This window comes from Numida meleagris, chromosome 4, assembly GCF_002078875.1.
Source record: "Numida meleagris isolate 19003 breed g44 Domestic line chromosome 4, NumMel1.0, whole genome shotgun sequence".
NCBI classification, from domain to species: domain Eukaryota; kingdom Metazoa; phylum Chordata; class Aves; order Galliformes; family Numididae; genus Numida; species Numida meleagris.
This window is the reverse complement of record NC_034412.1, coordinates 71,641,634-71,660,581: the sequence shown is the minus strand read 5'-3', so window position 1 is coordinate 71,660,581 and position 18,948 is coordinate 71,641,634.

The window sequence follows — 18,948 nt, the reverse complement described above, 5'->3', positions numbered from 1 at the left end:
CCTTCTGGAGCTCCAAGAGGTCAGAGCAAATGGGGCATGCGGGCTGCTGCTTACTCCTTTTCCAGCCCTTGCCCTGGGCCAGTCAGCAGATGGTTTACAAATAGGAAACACAAGACCAATCTTCAGCACGGGTTATGTTCCTGACCCCACAAAAGGGCTGAGCGGTGCTCTTTCAAGTGCACAAGAAATCTCAAGTGCTGTTGAGCATCTCTATGATGTCCCTGCAATGGCAAAATAAACCCCCACCCTGTCTGCCATGTATGGATGGTGGCAAGGGGGTTGGGAGGGGTTCATAGGGAATGGCATCAGGAGCTCAGGGTGGTGGGGACAGACCAGCCAGGAGGAGATGAGACTGTTGGGGTGAAGCTGACCTCCCTCCAGTAAATGGTGGGAGGTCACACCCACATTTGGCACAGGCATATATAGCAGTATCAGATCCAATGTGGTCATGTGGGATGGCATGAAATCTATGCTTTGGTTTGTAGAGGCATACCAGAGAATAGGAACCAATGCTGGGGCAAAAAATGTGGTGTAGAAATGACTCCAGAATGAAGGCCAGTGTTTTCATGTCTAGTCCCTCTTCTTGTTTCCCCTTTCCAGAAAATCAGCATTGTGAATTGGATCACAAAACATAAAGGGAAACATTGCCAAGTACTTGTACTATGAACTCTCTTGGGATGACTGAGTGCCATTGACAGTTTGCTTGGAAGTGGGACTATGGACTCTGCAGTCATTAATCACCAGTGTTAAGTTAGCAGTTCTCTACAGTGTGGCAGTTTAAATAGGGTGCTGACTTCCAAATTTGGCCTACTTGGTGCAATTAACAGATAGTGAGATTCTTACACGGTGCACGTTACTCTGTGAAGTCAAGTTTCTCCTGTCAAAAGAATTTACTGTCTCTTCTGTATCCTGCACCATTACATTTTCTAGAAGAAGATTATGAACATAACAAAGAAATTAAAGCCACAGGATTAAAATCTTTCGTTCTCAGTTACTGAACAAGTAGTATTAGAACTAGAATTAGAACAGAATTAGAACTATCGTTTTCTGAAATGAACAGCTTCTCTGGGCTGAGAGAGAACAGAATTGAAAATGGCCTGACTGGACAAAGCCTAGTCATACCTGCAGCTAAAATAATTGCACCAAAGAGCTCTCATAGCATCCATCAGCAAGAGCCCTGACTGTAAAATCCTGCAGATCCAGCTGTACAATCTCAAGTGAAGCCTCCAGTCCTTCCACCTCCTCCAAAAAAATCTGTGAAAACATGAGCTATACATACATAAGCAAAACAAACATTGAAGTGGCAAAGTCACTCTGGCGGTTGTGAGGGGATAATATTACAGAGAGCCAGGCTGTATATGTTCTCCCCTGGGAGAAATTGTTTAAGTTAAAAGATTGATCTGGGCTCTCAGCACATTCATTAGTTAAATTGCAAAGCAAGCTTGTTGCATAACCAATCCCTTGACAATTATATTTATCTTGTCAAAGTTCACAGTACGGGTGGATTTCTGACTAAGGCAACGTGAATGTTTTCTGCAAGATGGAAGCATTAGAAACATCAGTCCTGTGCCATGTGCCATCCTCTGGTTCTTTAATTACCTGCATGGGGTTGTTGTTTTTTTTTTTTTGGAAGAAAGCATTTGCACAGTACCTTTTGGAGATCTCTCCAGCATCAGGCATGGAGGGAGGGGCTGAGGAAAACAGCAGGTTCGCTTTCTAAAAGGGGGTAAACTGAGGCACAGAAACTTAGTGACTTGTTCCTAATTACAAAGGAAATCTCTGGCACAAAATTGCATGTCATAGAATCATAGAATAATAGAATGAATTGGGTTGGAAGGGACTTTAAAGATAATTCAGACCCAACTCCCTGCCATGGGCAGGGCTGCCACCCACCTGATCAGGCTGCCCAGGGCCCCATCCGACCTGGCCTTGAAGGTCTCCAGAGATGGGGCATCTACAGCTTCTCTGGGCATCCTGTGCCACTGCCTCACTGCCCTCTGAGTAAAAAAAATTCTAGTCTAAATCTCTCCTCTTTTAGTTTAAAACCATTCCCCCTTGTCTTATCACCATTATCCTTTGTCCCTGCATCTCACCCATTCTCCCACACTTTATTAGAGACAATAAAGGGAATTGTTTGAGATGCAGTAAAGCATCCATACTAAAAGCTTGTACAGATATGCACCATGTACAGACCATCTTTGCATGGACTTTCACAGCCAGGCTTATATCCTCGGAACAGTTCCAGGACTTCAAGATTAGAACAGAAAAGGAGGTCATCTTGCCCAACTTCTTGCATGTCAAAGGCTGCCATGTCCCCTGCTCTGCACCTTGTGTGCACCTCTCTGCCCTGGGTTTAGTCCCACTGGGAGTCTTTCTGGGATAGCATCCCATCCTGCTTTGAAGAATCAAAAGGTGAGGAGTTTGCTTGTCTCTTGGTCTGGGAATTAAGCATTTGTGCTTGTGAAAGCACACGGACAATTTGTTGCTAATTTGATGACACTGTTAAAGGTTAACATAATCAATCCATGTTTCACATTTCCTCGCTGGCTGAATAATCCCTTCCCATCCAGTATTTGCATCTCGTACCAGTGCATGCATTATGCTTGCTCTAAATCATATATTTTTTTACTTTTGACACATCTGTTCTCAGCCACATTACATATGCATATACAAGAGTGCAAAACGGTTCATTTATTGAGCAAAATATTCTGGGATATTGAGTTGAACACCTTTCAAGATTTACTATTCCCATAGAGTTACTTTATTAAACAAACAGGTAACTTTATTTAAAAAAAAAAATAAGCCAAGTTTACCTGTCAAGACCTATGTCCCATAAAAACATCATTGGCTGCCATTAATAATATTCCTGTTTTTTATTACTTGAATTCCTTTATCAGCTTGTCTGTTACTTTCCTGGAAGTGAGGCCAGGCTAGCTATACTGCTGTTATCACAATTATCCTGTTTGTTCTTTGAGAACATTGGCAAAACATAAGCATGTTTTCATTCTTAGCAAATTCCTCAAATATCCCAAAATTTATTAAAAATGAACACCAGTAGGCCTGATAATTCCTCAGCCTTTTTTTTTAATTATTATTTTAATGCTGCATAGTTGCAGGTCATGTATGATCTTCTGGTTCAAAGCTGCTAGCCCAAAGTAGGTGTTGTCTAGCATTCTCTAAATTGCTGATGGGCTGGAAAATAATACATTGTCCTCACATGATATATGTAACATCATCTTGTTTCTTTCCAAACATAAACCAGAAACATGTAATGAACATTTCAGCTATCCAAGACTGTCCTACAAACAGTTTTAACACCTTCAACCCCTTCTGGGCCTACACCCTTTCTACGTTTTGTACCTTATGCAACTTAAGAACTCTTTCAGAACACCATTTGCTTGATATGAATAGATTTTGCTCTAGCCTTTACTAGTAGTTACCATATCTCCTAACACAAAAATATCCCCTAATGTCTCTCTCTCCTTTTCTAGTTCTTTTTTCCAATATATAATCACACGCTTTATTTAAATGTACTATATATTCACACCCACATACACACCTATATATTATACATACTCACCCAAAATACAGATATGTGTAGACAAATATATACATATTTAAACACATTTGTATGCATGTGAACACATTTCTACTTTGTCTTCGCCATACAGCTTCTTTTAACAACATTTTGTTCATTCAGATGACTCATCTTGAAAAACTTCCAATTTCGATTCACACATTTCTCTTCCCATTCAACTTGATTAAGGGCAGACCTTGGCTTTGGGATATTGGCCTTTTCAAAACAAAACTCATAAAAATTACTATTTCAGACTGCCCTATCTTCACCTATACTTAATATAATGAGGTCATGACCATGTCTTCCTGAGAAAACCCATTTTCCAGTCTAGTGGATACATTCATTTTTAACTATCATCAGCAGAATTCTTCCATGCTAAGTTTGATACCATTTGTTTTATAGTACTATCACCTAGTATTTAATGTTATTCTAGTGATGTTTTGCAGGTAAATAAATGAAATCTAGCAAAAATCTCTGAAAGAACAAAGTTTGTTGTAAGTGCACAGTTTTTTTTTCCCCACAAGTAGTAGTAGATAATCCTGTCTTCAGGATCAAAACAGTTATTAATAAGACCAACTCTGTCCACTCCTAGTTGTTCCTGGGCTGTGACAATCAGTGTATTGCACTACATTTTTAAGATCCTGCGTTTCCTGATTTTAAGTTAGGCAGATATAAGCCACTGGGTTGCACACAAAGTCACCCCTCTCACACTATTTCTTTTATCTCCTTTTGCCTTCTTAAACAGCTTATTCAATACTCTAGCATTCTGATCCCTCTAGTCCTGAAAACTCATGAGATAATTATGTTGAATTTATCTTGATTATTGAGAAATTCCAGTACCTCTTACTTATTACCCCAAATCCTAGCTTCAGCAAATAAGTAATTCCAAGCGCATTTTTCTTTGGATCCTTTACCACAGTGATTTAATTTGTTCCTGACATGGTGAATCTGAACCACATTTTCTTCCTTAGTCCCCTTCTGTGTGTTGTTGCTTTAAATGCAGATGTGGCAGTTCACAGGAGTCAAGATTTCTCTGCCTCTGCCACACCTAGTCAATCTCTCCATCATTTAGTACTGAACAAATTAGAAGCCAAATTAAAAGCACAGTTTTTGTTCCATGGTAAGTAGTCAGTCCAAAACCAACAGAAATATTTTGCATTGACCTGTGGGATGCTGACACAGGCTGGCTGGGATATGATATTCACACGGCTGTTTAAATAATGGCATTCAGCATCCCTCTTTCTGTGTTGGGAAGCTCTATTTTTCCAGGTGGCTTTGCAGTGTAATTCAGCAAATGCAATTTTAAATATCATTGCAAGGACTCCACTTAAAACACACAGGCATGAATGATCACTGGGTTGTGGTCAACAAAAACTTGCAATACCTTGTGGTCACAGGACATGTCTCTGGTCTTTGCCAGTGATGGAACTCTGAAGAGTCACAGATGTGTCTCATGCGGGAAAAAAATGCATTAACATCTGCACACAGCCGACAGCTGCTTTTCTCACACAGTGCAGATGGTGAAGCTCTGCAGAGCCCTTCTGGGAGTAGACGGGATGCACCAGTGCCCACGGCCACTCAGCCATGCTGCTCCCTGTCTTCTGTAAGAGCATGAGGGAAAAGCTTTTTGGGGAAGCATTGCTCTACCTGAAAAACTGATGTGCTTTCAGATAAACAAACATCCCTTTGGTCACATTCATTATTAGTTACAGCATATCCACACCAAACCTCCACCAAGAGGCATCAGCTGGGGGGACAGAGCACGCAGGGAGGAAGGAGTCATTTTGAGGAAGATGAGATATTTTCAGTACAGGGATTGCTGATCAGCCGAGCTGATCAGCCCAGTCTGAACACATCATTGCTTAGGGACTTGCTGGCCTGGTAAGCTCAGCAAACAGGGGATAGTACACATCTCTCAAATAACCTTTATTTTAATGAATGAGCTGAGCACTGATCTCAGCACAATTGTATTTACATGCTAATTGCTTAAATTAGTAATTCATTTATCTGTGGGAAAATGCAATGCATGGATTGTAGGCTGGATAAGAAGCACAAGTTGCAAGGAAACAACAACATATTTATGTATGGACAAATGAACTGTATAATGTGCTATACATACACACAGAGGACTGTCTTAGCAATGTCCATTGCAAACTGGGAGGTGGTGATGAAGGAAAACATTTAGCTCAGAGATGCAACCTAAAGCTCAAATGCTACTTCAAAGTTAAAATCTGTTTAAAAACTGAGGATGGAAGAGGATCTTCTGCATGTTGCCCAAGCCTTAGCCACTCATGGGCTTCTGCCCTTGCTCTGCAGCACAGAAAACATATTCTAAGTTTCCAGCAGCTTACGTAACTGCCAGAGCCCACAGTGAATTCTGAATTCAGGGAACAATTTCAACCACTTCTGACAGATGAGAGGGGCTTTCAACAGCACTTAAACAAGCTTGGTGAAAGCAGGTAAGCAGGTGGAGATGAAAGATTGATTTTCCCTGGGAGAAAACTCTCACCGAGGATGCTGTTAAAATGCTGAACTCCCATTCCTAGTGTAGAAAAAAAGACATGTATGTCCAAACAGGAGGAAAATCTTCCCCTGGAGCTCAAAGTACACTTTAATATATAGCAAAAAGGATTATTTAGCTTTGATGTGCATGGATCCGTTTGTTTTCCACACTAAAGAACTTGTATGCTTTCAAAAACCATAAAAAAGAGATATAAAACTCTATAATATATAATAGATATAATTAAGATGCATATATAAAATTCAACCAAAAGTCAAATGAAATCTGATCATTTTCTAATGGAAAAAATATTATTATTATTGCTAATATTTTGTCTGCATTCCACAATGTGAATGGTTAAGTATTATTTCAAATAAGAACTCCTTTAGAAAACATTTGTTTTTCAAACACTGTACCATGAAATGCCTTAGAAGTGGCAAATCCATCAAAACTGCTAAAAAGAAATTATAAATGTGGTTTCAGCTGTCTTAGAAATCTCATATTATTGGTTCAATGTCACAGTGAACTTTCCCTTCCTGTGTAGGAAAGACACAGAAAGCTCTTCAGCAAAAGATAGATCAGATTTATTTGACACTGAAAAGCTTTTAGCTCAGTTTTCAGTGCCTAATGCATCTTCAGCAAATACTATGTATGCTTATTCCAGCATAGTTATACTTTGAGAATCTGTATGGAATATGTTTAACTGCTAAAATGGTAAAAACGAAACTCAGATCCAGGAATATGACGCAAAAGCTTTTTTGAAACAACTACCACTTGTCTCCTTGTATCTCGGCTGATAACATTGACATAACATTCTGATGTTGTCATTTCAAGCCTGTATAGACTACATTTGCCAAAACATTCCAAATGTGAACCATGGAAGGCACCAAGCTGCAAAGGTTTTTATGATACGATGGCTGGAGCTGGACCCAAATCTTCAAAGGTTACGCATGGGTGTACTGGTGTTTAACTCTACCAACCTTCTCTCCTGCTGTTTTGCCAGGTGCTAGGTGCTCACACTTTTAGGAGATACTAAATCTGTATGAATGTGGTTGCTATTATCCATCCAAAGCTTCAGGCTGAAGCAGTTGTTCAGAGCATCGCTGACACATATCCCGGCAGAACAAGTCTATATTCATGTCCCATGGACAAAATTGGCATTCGCATGGAGATTTGTACCATCTTCACAAAGTTCCTTGGGAGATCTGTTGGCTTTGTGTGTCGGGAAGTGGATCAGAAAATACTGACAATTTTGAGAATGCTTGCCCTGAATTTCAATGTCTCCTCCTTGTCCTGGCTAACAGTGCACTACTGTTGGGACACACTGGGTGCCTCACACCATACGTGAAGTGTGTCAACTTGCCGCATGTGCGGGGACTGCAAATTCCTTTGCACACCCCTCCCTTCCCAACACACCAGCAATGGGTCATTATCTTTGATTTTGACATCTGAAGAGAGAATGCAAATGCCAGGAAGGAAGTTTTTAGAATCTGTAAAAAAATACTCTGTAAAAGACTTTCCAAAGGGAATATTGCAACAGGATACAGTAAAGAAAAACAGGAGAAGAATTTGAGGGGGAGAAACACTATAAATGTGAAATACTTCTGAGAATAAATAAAAACATAAGCACATCCAAACTTACTTCTACTCAACGGAAAATACATCATTAGTGACTTTTCTGCTTAAAATAGCCAAAGCATGTTAGTGGAATACTTGAACATTTCTAATTTATAACTTCCGAATTGTGCACGCAGTACAGGGGACATGAAAGCACACTCTGAGTTGATGTTTGGGCCGCCTCCGCTGGACCACCAAAGCAGAAGGTGAAATGCAAAGGTTACAAGCTGAGTATGAGGGCTTCTTTGAAAAGTTTGCTTTCTCTCACTAGGTTATTTCATCAGGAATTCAGAAAAATCATCCCAGAAGTCACTGAACTGAAGGTCAGGAAATCCCAGTCTTTCTGAGCACCTTGGTAACAGCCAGTCACTTTAAGATCGTTCATGGCTTATTAAATTTTGGAGACAGTGACTAGCTTACGGCTATCTATATTCTACACTATAACAGCAAGAAATAAAAAAAAAACCTAAATGTTGTCCTAATTCCAGCCTCCTCCCACATTTCTTTTGCTAAACACTGTCAGGGTACACTGTGCTGTGTGAGCCATGCATACAGTCCGCACACCAAGAAATCCGCAAGCTAAGTAACTGATGCAGATCCACTCTCAAAGCAAATGCAGAACAGCTCACCCTGACATGGATCTGTACCTAGCTCTGTGAAAGTCATCCTGGAGAGGGTGACTCTTGATGAAGATTTGTTAAAGAAGGATAAAAAGCTCTGACCATTAATGGAGCACAGATAATGGTTTCAGACAAACTTCTAAACAGCAGAGAAATGATCCTAGGGAAGAGCAGGACAGAGCACAACAAAGCAGCAAATGTGACTTGGCCCAAAGACTGTATCACAAACCTGGAGCAGGCACTTGCTGATCTACATGAAGAAGTGCAGATTTCTTACAAATTAAAATTCACTATTTCAATGTGAAATTTCAATGAAAGCTTGTGGAGGTGTAAGTTAAATTGAAAGCATAAGATTACTCTTGAAATGATGATGCAGTCTACAAAGGTGAAGAGCCACAGCCTACTTTGCTGATGGAATGTCACCGGTCTGTAGGTGCTTAGCACATGGGAGCACAGCCACCTCCTGTGCAGAGCAATGACAGTGCTCAGCAACCCACACCCAGAAAAGCTTCTTTGGAAAGAAGGAGGTGCTTGAGCTGGAGCAAAGGCTGTAGGAAAGAACGACAGTTTTCAGAGGAAATTATCTGCCTGTTTATTTTTAATTAAGAAATTGTATAATATTTTGCATCATAATATTAAATTCACCTTTTCTCTAATTAATGATTAACCCTTAACCCAATTTTCTGGGGAAACAAAGTTGAGGCAATCACATCTTTCTTTTTCAGTGCCTGCCTCTCTGCCTTCCCTTGCATCTTCAGAACTCTGTGGCCATGTTCAGTACCCTACCTTTGACAAAGTGTAATGGTTTCAAAGACATTATATGCCTATCAGAATAAAGAAAAGAAGGCAGAGTGGTAAAGGAGGGAGATTCTTTTAACTGTTCACATGGGGAGGGAAGCTGAGGCATAAATACATCCCTTATAAGACACCAAAGGATCAACAAAAGGCTTGAAATACTTTCATGCCTCATGGGAAACACTTCCATTGAACTCACGCCTTTCTAAACAGCAGAAAATCCAGCTAACAGACACAAATCTGTAAGGAACCAGGCTTCACTGGCCCAGCTGCTCACCCAGATACTTCCCTCAAGCAAGCAAACCAATCACTCCAATTGCAAAATACTGGTATTTCATCGGATGGAGAGCGGAGCAAACAGACTCTTGGTGAGAAATCTAGTCACGAAACATGTGAAGTAAGCAGTTTCCAATTAGCAGTCCTCACCAAAGCAAAGCCTACTCTCTTCCCCCTCCTTAGGGCAGGGTTTTGGGGAGCCCATGGGAAGGGCACTTGGTGGCGGGGGACGTGTGTGGCTGGGGCTGCAGCATGGGGAAGGCTTCTTGCTCCAGGGGAAGTGCAGTCGTGAACCCAAGAACAACAAAGCAGTATTATACTTAATCCGTTGCCATCTGGCTTCATTTTGACAATCCATAAAATCAGACACAACATTCTTCCTCCAAATCCCTGAAAAACAACACAGAACTAGTGTCAAACTGAGTGTCTTCTCCCTTCCCCAGCCCTTCTGAGGGCTTGAAAGAGGCTTCTGCAAGGCGGAGTGTGATCCCTTCCAGTGACATTTCTGAGGGAGCATCCTGGCTACAGATGTTTCCATGTGGCAGTGCAGCCTGTGCAGCATTGTCCATCACGCTTATGGAGAGAGGCAGGGGGCAGGGGGCGAGAGAGGCCATGACCAGCAGCCCCATCCACATACCATGAGCCACGTCCAAAAGGTCCTTCTCCATGTGCTTGAGGGAGAACCAGGGCCATCCGTCTGTCCTTCTCTGCTGACACCAAATGGCCATCCATGAGGGGACACAGGGAGACTTTAAGCTATCAGGGAAGCCATTTTTTGCAACATTTGTGTTTTTACTGAGGCATTAAGGCAGTCTGAGGGAGCTCGAAAGTCCTCTCACAGCTGATGACTCAGTAACTGAAGAACAAAACCATTTCTGTCCCCAACGAAATGCAGAAGGACAACCAAAAATTATGAAATATTTCCCAATTCAAGCTGATTTGTATTCTCATTAACAAAGATTGTTTATCTATAGCCAACAACTTGCCAAGGACTGGATGACACCCCTTAGCCTCCCAGCTGAGGGGTGCAGCTCAGCTGCTGGCTTCCCACATCTCTGCAGACATCCAGGCATTCAAGGTGCCTGTTGTCCACCGTGACATGGACCCCCTGCAGCTCCTGTGCTGCTACTGCCAGCTCTGTGCAGATGGCTTGAATATTCTGGGATGTCTCAGCTAGTGGCCATGATCTGTATTCTGTCATTCTCATGTAGTCAATGGCTAAGTATCTACTTGTACTCCCTGGATGCTACCTACAATGGAAGCATGTGGATGTCTTCCCAGCTGCCAATACAATTGTACTAGCAAGCAATTCATGAATGATACTTGTTTCAGCTTCCATTACACAATGTCAGCACAGAAAGATGCCATTTGCTTGCCTGCCTTAGGGCTGAATGCCACAGGCATGTCCCCACGCTTGGTCTGTGCTGTGCTGGAGCACTGTGCATCCTCTCCTCCAGAAGGCTCATTGCTGCCAGCAATACGAATGTTAACCAGGCACATCTTCATGGAACAATGTATGTGCATATGCTTTAATCAGGTGTCTTTCTTCATGTTTAGGATTACGCTAGGGAGCAGCTTTGCATAGCCTTCACACAAGAGGAAAGGGAAAGAGTAAGTTCCTTGTGCTACAGCAGTGCCACTTGCAATGGACGTGTAGCTTCATTAAAAATTCTCCTACTGAAACTCCCAAACATCTCACTTGTATCATATGAAAGTCACGCTCATTTCATGGCCTGAAAGGAGGAAATGGCACACTTGTGCCAAGTATTGTGAGACCGGTTTTACAGCAAAATTTGGATCTGCATAAGTTTAAGGATTGCGTATAGAAAAATCATGTGCTCACATGTTGCCTCAAGCAAGTGCACATCTAGGAGGAAGGGGGAGAGAGAACATAATCTCCTGTGAAACCAGAATTGTAAGCAGTACAAAACTCATAAATTAAGGAAGACAGTAAAGACACAATGAACAATAAGATAATTTTATCTCCAATATTTAAAAACACTTTAGAAAACTTGATTATGACTCAGGTTAAGAAGGCTGCGATAAATAATGCTAGTTTGTGACTTGCAATGGAACCAGATTTTTAGGGAGGTTAGATATGACAGAGACAAGTATGACTAGTAACAGACTTCAGGCTGAAATTAGGAGCTGCTGTGATGTTGCTGCTTATGTTTCAGGAAATGGTTTCTTTTGCAGGCTCATTTTGGGATTTTGATCATTTCACGTGCAGGCTTTGTCTCCCCTTGCAACACGCATCCTCCTAATATGAACTGTTACAGCAGTGTCCTCATTCCAGATGGAGAGCTGGATGTGCAGCTCCGTGTCATGGCCAGAAAACCTCTCCTAAGAGGACAGCTGTGTCTGAACTGCAGGCCTTTACTGATAGCAGCCAGCTCCAGATGACCGTTTCCTTTTGCACACACATGCCTGGTACCTCTCTTTCTCCTCTGAGTCCTTTCTATACACCATGACTAAGTAGTTACTCACCATATTGGCAGACTGAGTTCCTGGTGGCATTAAGTAGGTTTCATTCAGAGGGTGAGAGCAAATGGATGCCTGATGATAACATGGTGGAATTGCTGAGTTTTGGTGGGCATTTCTGCATTGTTTGTTGTTGCTGTTGTTGTGCTTTTATTTTCTTATTTTAATTTAAAAACAAACAAACTTTTTTTCCACTTTCATTTAGAGCCTACCCAAGACTTTGTAGAGACTTCAGTGAGAATAGGCTGGCTTGGCTCTTGGCCAGAACTGTCCTTTAGAAAATCATCAGGTGAGAGATCTACACATCAAATGTTTACAGTGCTTTCTGCTCAAGAGAAGCAGGAAAGCTCTGGACCACTCATCCTGAAGAGGTCCTTTTGTTCTGTCCCAGGAGTTTGTGAGGGCTACCATAAAACCAGATTATGTCCTCGTATGCTCGTTTAGCCACATATGGAACAGCAGCTACCTGTTTCAGTATCATTGCTGGAAAGGTAACGGCAGAAATCTGACAATCTTTCACATACTTGTAAAAAGAAGGAGTAGTTTTCTTTCTATATTTTTGAGTTTCCTACCTGTATCTGTGGAGAGAATTAAGACTGAATATTACAACATTTCAAGAACATTTCACAAAAAAGAAAGCAAGAAAGAAAAAAAGAAAGAAAACTCTGCTGAAACACGTGTCCTCCATATTCAGGTCACTAATAAATTCTTTTCTTCCCTTTCCTTCATCTTATTAGAGACATGCAACAATGACTTTCTCTGTGAGCGTGGTTTTACCACAAGCCTACCAGTGATATGTCAACAAGGCTGGGAAGGAGCAGCCTGGTGTTCCAGTCCCACTACATTCAGAACTGGGTATTCTGGGTACTGCTGCTTCTGCTTCCCAATCCCCACCACCTTCCTCTGCCTTTTCACTTGCTCACCTGGAACTTCTCCAGGCAATTTGAACCAGTAAGTGTTTTCAGTTGAGATTTTAATGGTTACATGACACAGATCTGTATCATTCCTCATGCCCAAGATGATATAGTTTTAGAATTGTCATGCTTTACCCTAGTTTTGTTCATTTGCTGGAGTACAATTAGACTCTTCTACAAAAAGTCTTAGAATTAAAAGAAGTGTTTTATTTTAAGGATGTTGTTTTCACTTTACTTAAGGATTGTCCTTCCTAATGTTGCAAGCTGGCAACACTCTTGGAAATCTTTGCTGAGAGAGGGTATCCTGTAGCAATTAAGGTGTCTCTATGGAGATCCATGAAACACTTGAGGAAAATGGAGCAAAAATTGTGAAAGACTGAAATATTCATCTCCCGCCATCTGCTACACAGGATATATGTTATTTTACTCTTTTTATGTCTGTAATCTCTCTCCGTATAGCAATTTAGAGCTCTGCTCTGTTTTGAAATTGAAAGGTAAAACTTCTTTTCACACTCCATTTACTGGCCAGATGGAGCTACAGTGCCTGTTCCTGCTCATTTATAACAGTTTGGAGAGGAGAGTGCTGGGCAGCACACCTATTTAGCTTCTTCATGTAAAAAAAAGTTGATAGGAAACAAGGGGAAAAATGGCTGTAAAGTCTTATTTAAAAAGCAAAAGAGGTCTTATGAATAAGAGCTGCTCTCCTTAACCTCAGTTCACAAGCACCTTCTCAAGGCCAACATTATTTGCTGAAAGAAGACCTCAGTGTCCAACCAGAGGATGCTGTGTGGACTTGTGGTGTCATTCACACAGCAGCTGGGAGGTTGCAATAGAGCCACAGACTCAAAATCTGGGCTGAAATATCATTAGAATGCAATAATAGGATATAGCACAACAATCATGGAAAAAGAAAGTGCGTAACAGCTGAACATAAATCATAGTTAATTGAAGCATCATTTTAGAAACTATTGAGACTCGTGTATTAAAAAATACAACAACATATTCTTGCTCTCCTCTTTTTAATGTTTTTTTTTGTTGCTGCTGTTTTCATTTTTAAAGGGCACGCTTCGTACTCTAACTACATTACACTTTGTAGTATCTTTTTTTCTGTCTATACTTACTTCATCTTCCTTTGTCCAAATCACTTTTTAAGAGAGTGCTAGTTCAATTTCAACAAAAGGTAATTCAAGTGAAGACTATTTCTGGCATTTTATCATCAGTACTGCCAAAATCCTGTTTAAAATAGTCCCTTTGAGAGTCTCTCCAAAAAAATGAAAAATAAAAATTCATTTCTAACTCAAGTGCTAGCTAAAGATAGTAACAAGCTGCTTTTTTGGCTGATCTGCCAGCCAAAATGACAGCTTACAAGGCACTCTTCAACTAAGTAGTGATTTCTTTAACAACCATTTGGGGTTAATTTTTTGCCTTTCTCTCTCTGATTTCCAAAAGATCTGTTCTGTTCTGATGTGCGTAACAACCCACTTTAAGTAAAGAAGGACTCTTGTCCAGCCTACGCTTCCTCCTCCCGCAGTGTGCACTGAGCAGTCAGCTGCGGCTGCAGTACGAGGAACATGTCCTGCACCCTGAGTGAGTCCTGCATCCTGGATGAGTCCCACACTCTGGATGAGTCTCCACATTCTGCATGAGGGCCTGGAGCTGCTGAACCAACACCACTGGCCAGTGTTATCCAACAGAAGATGAGATGACACCTTTCTGAGGATAGAGGAGGCCAGCAACAATCTTGCCGTTCTTCCTCCCCTCCAGGTGGTGAACTTTGATCTTGTCTTAGTTAAGCCAGTGCCAGAGGCTCCGCTCCGCACTGTTGGCTGCTTGTAGAGATGGAGGAAACTCGTGCCGAAGGAGGTATGCAGGCAGGAATTGCAGACATATTGCTGGCTGTGAAGTCAGTGATGTCTCAGATTGCTCTAGATGTCTCTTTTAGGTATTGGAGAGAAAATTACATCAAACACAAATCTTCAGCTCTGCAAGAGCTGCTCATACCACAGTTGGAATGGGACATGGACAGACTTCCAAGCTCCCTATCCTCTCTGCAGAAGTAAACTCACGTAGAACAAGGACCACAGTAGCTATTGTAATTTCTTTCATCAGCCACAGGGAAAATATGGTTGACAAAACCTCTCTGTTGTTTCCTTGTTTCAGAGGAAAAAGTGTATTAATTGAGAAACTTTTTCTTTAAAAAGTGTCTGATTTGCTTCAAACACAGCTTATTTATTTATTTGTTTGTTTGCTTGTTTATTTATTTATTTTACCCGTTCACTGCTATCATGAGACACAGGAAAAATCCACAAGCCTCGGCTTGCTAAAGACAGTCTTTCGAACCAAGCTACCACATGTTCAGAAGGAAAAGTAAAGCTCTCGTGGAATGTGTCCCACTGCTCATAAAAATGTCATTAACAAAGGAAAAAAAAAAAGTTAAAGTGTGACATTTACAATAAGAAAAAAAAATGCCGAGAGTAGCTCAGATCTGAAGGAAAAACCTTAAGAGAGGAAAGACCATGAGTGGTATTTTTTTCAACTTTCTGCAGAAAAAAAAATCCTAAAGTATCTGTTACTTGAAAAGTCTTTAACTTAAGGAAGTACAGAAGAGATTCCTGGGAAGAGGAAGCATTCTGGGAGCAGCTGCAGGTTTTACATCCACCAGAGCTCGTGCGGAGGACATGCTCCTCTCCAGCCCCAGCTCACCCGTCACCAGAGAGTACAAGTGAGTCACAGCTGTACTGCATTTCAGTTATTGAAGGGGAAGAATAGTGTTTGGCCTATGCATGGAAAATGTCAGCTGTGTTTAGCACAGTGACAGCAAGGTGGTACAGCACAAACTGTAGAAACTAGACACTAGAAAACCATCCCAGCTTCCTTCTGTCTGGTTTCTTGCCCGTGTTTCCTCAGAGAGACAAAGTGTCACCTCTCTGCCAAGGGTGATACAACTCAGATGTTTCTTTCCTTAGGGATACAAGGCTTTAATTTCTCTACCCTGAGGTAGACTTTGAGGTGTGGCATTGCTTGGCTTCTCGTACAGAATAGGTTTTACATGACCACCACACCTAGGAGAGACTTAAGCCACACTTTGAATGAAGCATCCCAGATTCTTTGGTGTCTTTGGCACATTTACAAAGTAACTAATAAAAGCACTGGCAAAACAGAAGGCAAATGGCAGGCTCAAGGTTTGGAGGAAACACTGGCTACAGTTTTCAGAAGAGGAATGACTTTTCCTTCTTTCTGCGTTTCCTGTGAGATCCTGCTCCTTAACCAAGCACTAAATCTCAATGTAATTGCATATTTCTTCTTCTTCTTTTTTTTTTTTTTCTCCCTGCCATGGCAAAACTTAGCTTAAATAAGCTTGCATCGCATTACCTGAATTTATGTTTCATTACCCAAGTTAGTTTGAATACTACATGGGATAGAAGAAAGCCATATGTAATAGTGGAAAATGTAGTAGGGTGTGTTAGAGATTTTTCTAGAAGTGGGAATTTATTCACAGAGCCAAGAAGCAGAGCTCAGACTATATGTGTATATATGGGGAAATACATGAAGTCTTGACTTGGAATCAATTTGCAAAGGCTGCACAGGAGGCTGCAGGCAACCCAGGTTTGTAAAACAGGTAAGAAACATGCAGCCTCACATTATTCTGAATCATGAAAATCAGCTTACTTCACACAAAGAACAGCAAGTAGACTGCATACACCATTTTACTGAGATGTGACAAGGCAGTGCAAATGGTTTGAGACGTGAGCGTACCCTGACACTGCTCACATTCTTCTCTCCCCACTACACAGTGGGCAATTGGAATTTACAATATACAACTGGCAGACTGCTTACACGTTGTCCCAATCTGTTAACTGTTGTCTTGATTTGTATTGTTTTTCCTAACATCTCCGTTCCCCCACTAGGCTTTGTTGTGGGCAAGGTTATGTACTTGGCAAGGCTTCCTATATGGAATGGTTTAATGGCTCTAGGATATCAATGCAATCACTGGAGGCTGCAACAGATGGGGCTTGGTTAGACAAGTAACCAGTTATCGTGGGTGTTTTTACAATTGTTTTATGCAGCTCTCCTATCACCACGTGGAGGTAAAGTAGATGAGAGATCTTCAGGGATAGAGAGGCTGGCTAGCAGGGATGTGAAAGAAAGAGCAAGTGAATAAGAGCAGACTTTTAATGAATAACCTTCATGGCTGCGTTTGCATTCCTGTTAGTGACCAGCCTGTAAGTTCTGCTTAGCCACTGATCTTGCTATCAGCTGAGGGTGGCCACTAAATCTCCTCCAGGCTGTGGCTGACCCAACCAGTCAGGCCAAGAGCAGGGACAAGCACTCCTTCAGCTTTTTCAGTGCTGGGTCCACTTCCTCCATCCAGCTCCACCCCAGGAAATTCAGCTATGTGCCTTAAAGTATGCATCTTCATGTCAGTATGTGGTCAGAGAAATGTGTCTATAACACAGTTCCAAACCCCAGGTGAAAGAACTGACTCCTCAATTACAGCTTGCACTCTTTAAAAGTAGTTGGAAATCACTGACAGTTTGCATGCATGGTTCAGTCACTTTCTGGGGGCAGGTCAGGCTCTGGCTTATTCTGCAGGGAAGAAGTTATTTATGGGAATTCAGATTTTATTTCTCTCTGGGGAACTGCTATCCCCAGCTGCAAAACCACCCAGGAAGAGGCAGAAGGTGGCAATAGGCAGTGTTGAAAATTGCACTGCTGGGAAGAAGGCACCCTACAACTTCTGATTTTCAAAACAGGCTGCTGGGACATGACAGGTATCAGCAGTCAGAGAGTGGGGGACTACCCAAAATACGTAGGGAGGTGATGTGGAGATGGGAATGCCGGAGCCCTCCTCAGCTCAGTGCAGAGGAAAGCCTACCTTTTGCCCTTCCACAGATTCAGCTTATCTCAAATATACCAGAGCCACAGATCTCCTGCTCACCGGGTCAAGGAGCAAAGGAGAGAGCAGAGTCTGGGCGAGTAAGAAAACAAAAATTAACTGGAACAAAGAAGGGCATTTAGATGAGGGGAAGAAGAAGGAGCTGTGTAAAAGCAATGACATTTCTGATGGAACAAAAAGTATATTTGCTGAAAGCCAAGCATTGGATCCAAAGAGGAGATTTGAATCATCCCCTTGGATCTATTCCACTTTTAATAAAACATTAACTATTCATTGAGAGCACACGTGTGTGTATGAATCAGTAGCCTGGCAGGTCTTCTTCTGATAGATGAGAGTTCCTGAGCACCAGTCCCTCTTCTAGTAAATGTTAATTGTTTATACAAAGTCAAACAACTCCAAGAGGAGAGACTGAGGGCCTCCCAACTGCCTCTATCAGTGAAGTAGACAGGAGACCCAGATAAGTTCCTCAGCTGCTCCATCACTCACTGCAGAGCACACACTCACATACCTCTTCCTTCATTTTTCTTTGAAGTTCTCCAAGAAGAAATATTTGTATTTTTTTGTTGTTGTCAGAAAAATCTAGAAGACAGAATCCCTCTCAGTGCTCTCCAGCTTGGACTTACTCTTGCATTTTTCCAGCTGAAAAGCAGCCCCAGCACTGACCCAGGGAAAGGAGCCCTTTCCACCCCCAGCTTTCCTTGTGGTCTCCCACTGCTCCCCCATACCTGCCAAACATTTGTGTTCTTGCTTGTAACACCACCAGCTAATTAGATACAGCATGGCAGCGATGGGATTTGTGCAAGCACTGCTGAAAGCAGCACTGCTAAATGACAGCAAGGAATGGCTTCCCATAACAGTCGGCCACCCCTATCCAGACTTGTTATGGCCGTGAACACCAGAGGTAGCAAGCCTGCCTTGATTAAATACTATTTAGAAAGAGCAGAGCAGTGGGATGAGAGGGAAAAAAAGGATGACAGCTCCAGGAGCAAAAGACAGGGACCCAAGAAGCAGGGACCACTGTCGCTGCTCCCATGGGAGACATGGATTCCAGTGCACAGGATGACCCCAAAGTCCCTGGCCCTTAGGAAACCACTCCACACTGGACCATTCCCACTTGCTTTGCAAAGAATTATATAGACACCTCAGGAGGACAGGATTGCACTGACACAGCCTAGATACCAACTTGAAGGTTGCAGGTTCATAGGAACAGGCACGGGCAACAAGACCGTGCAGATTGTTTGCAGACTGAGATGAAAAGCACCAGATGGACT